The following is a 2,483-nucleotide window of genomic DNA, read 5'->3' on the forward strand; positions in this document are numbered from 1 at the left end:
AATCTACTCTTTTCTTTTTTAATAGAGACAAAGTCTTGCTATGTTAGCCAGGGTGATCTTAAACTCCTGGCCTCAGGTGATCCTCCCGCCTTGGCCTCCCAAAGTGCTGAAATGACAGGTGTGAGCCACCATGCCCAGCCAAAAATCTACCCTATTTCTGATGGTCCTTTGCACAGTGCTTTTCGATGGTCTTTTGGGTAAATCATCCCATTGTGAGGATATTTAATATTTAACTTAAATTCTTTCTATATGGTAGCAAAGATATTAGCTGTCCTTCATTTGAAAGCTTTCCTCCGATTTGGGCTCACATTCTGTGCCACCAGCAGAATAAGCAAAGCCTCTTTAAGCCGAAGCTCATGGAGCTTGTTTTCCAAACCTTTAATCATTTTTATGGCTTTCCTTTAAACTCTCTCCAAGTGTTTCGTCTTCTTTTCGAAGGAAAGCCGAGAATTAAATATAGTATGTGAAAGGATATGATTAGTACCAAATTTAGGAGACAATTACTGCACAGTTCTTACATTCTGAGCTCGAAGCTCTTTTGTTGATAGTTTAAAAAATTATCAGATTTTCTAAACAACAACGCACGTTCCAAAGAGTAATCTTAAATAGTATATGGTCATATTTTAAAACTTTTTCAGCCTGGACATTGTGGCTCACTCCTGTATTCCCAAGCAGTTTGGGAGGTCCAGGCAGGAGGATCACTTGATCCCAGGCAGTCGAGGGTGCAGTCAGCAATGATTGCACCATTGCACTCCAGCCTAAGTGGCAGAATAAGACTCTGTCTCAAAAAAACAAAAAAGACAAAAACAAAAAAACAAAATTTTTATGGCTATGATTCACTTTAGTGAGACAAAAGGACTCAAAGCCTACCTACCTGCCGAGTGTCACTTCTAGTGGAAAAGCTACTCAAACTGTAGAACAGATCTTAGAAAGAAGTGTAATGATGATTCATATTTGAACCACTATGCTTTCATGTCTTAAGGTCTAGTTATTGCAAAATTACAGGTTCAAAATAGCTGATATAAATTTACATTACTGCCTACTCTAGAATTAAACAAGCAACCCACAACAGCAATCGTATCCTGATGAAGTTACTCCAAAGTACTTGATACTTAAAATTGCTAGAAAATGTTGCCTTTCATTTCACTTTATAAGAGCCAAATGTCCCCTTGCCAGCAATGCTTCATAAGAAACCTGCGACAAATACATGCATTTTCCTTCAAAACACAGATTAAAAGCTTAAAAGAAAAAACAAGCACTATAAATAAAGGCAGATATACCATACCTTATTTTATAAATTAATATATGCTTAAAATTTATTGATAAAACGTAGATCTGTTCTTATTTTCTCAGTATCATTCTGTGAACCCAAAAGTATCTGAGACAGATCTCAATCAATTTAGAAATTTTATTTTACCAAGGTTAAGGACATGCCTACGACATGGCCTTAGGTGGTAACTGCCCAAGTTGGTCAAATACAGCTTGATTTTATACATTTTAGGGAGACATGAGACATCAGTCAATACATGTAAGATGTACATTGGTTCAGTCCGGAAAGGTGGGACAACTCAAAGTGGGGAGGGGGCTTCCAGGTCATAGGTAGATTTTAAAGTTTTCTGATTGTCGATTGGTTGAAGTAATTATTGTCAATAGAAAGGAATGTATGAGCTATGATAAGGTGTTGTTGAGACCAAGGTTTTATCATGCTGCTGAAATCTCTAGGTAGCAGGCTTCAGAAAGAATAGATTGAAAATGTTTCTTATCAGATTTAAAGAGTCTGTTCTACCAGTAATTCCAAAAAGGAGGAGGGTATAATGAGGCATGTCTGGCTCCCACTTCCCATCATGGCCTGAACTAGGTTTTTCAGGTTTACTTTGGAATGCCCTTGGCCAAGAGGAGAGTCCATTCAGATGGTTAGGAGGGCTTAAAATTCTACTTTCGGTTTATAATTTAAAATGGAATTCAAGGAAGGAAAATACAGCTCAGTAGGAAAACAAGCTCACTTATGAATGTATCAACCTTTGAAAGCATATTCCTTAAGGAATATGCTATTTCTTGTTTAAAATGTTAACATTCTGCCAGAAGTGGTGGCTCAGGCCTGTAATCCCAACACTTTGGGAGGCTGAGGCAGGAGGACTGCTTGAGCCCAGGAGTTTGAGGCCAGCCTGGAAAACGTAGGGAGACCCTTATCCCTACAAAAAAACTTAAAAAATTAGTTGGGCATGGTAATGCATGCCTGTGATCCCAGCTACTCAGGAGGCTGAGGTGGGAGGATGGCTTGAGCCTGGAAGCTGGAGCCTGCAGTGAGCTATGATCATGTCACTGTACTCTAGCCTGGGCAACAGTGAGACCCTTTCTCTAAAAATAAAAAATAAAATGTTAACATTCATATAAGCTAAGTACAATACAATCAATCTGGCAGGTATTTCTTAGATTTAGGAAAATATTCTAGATTCAAAGGAAAAACCATCATCGATAAATCA

The sequence above is a fragment of the Macaca fascicularis genome, chromosome 9 (genome assembly GCF_037993035.2).
Source record: "Macaca fascicularis isolate 582-1 chromosome 9, T2T-MFA8v1.1".
In the NCBI taxonomy this organism is placed as follows: domain Eukaryota; kingdom Metazoa; phylum Chordata; class Mammalia; order Primates; family Cercopithecidae; genus Macaca; species Macaca fascicularis.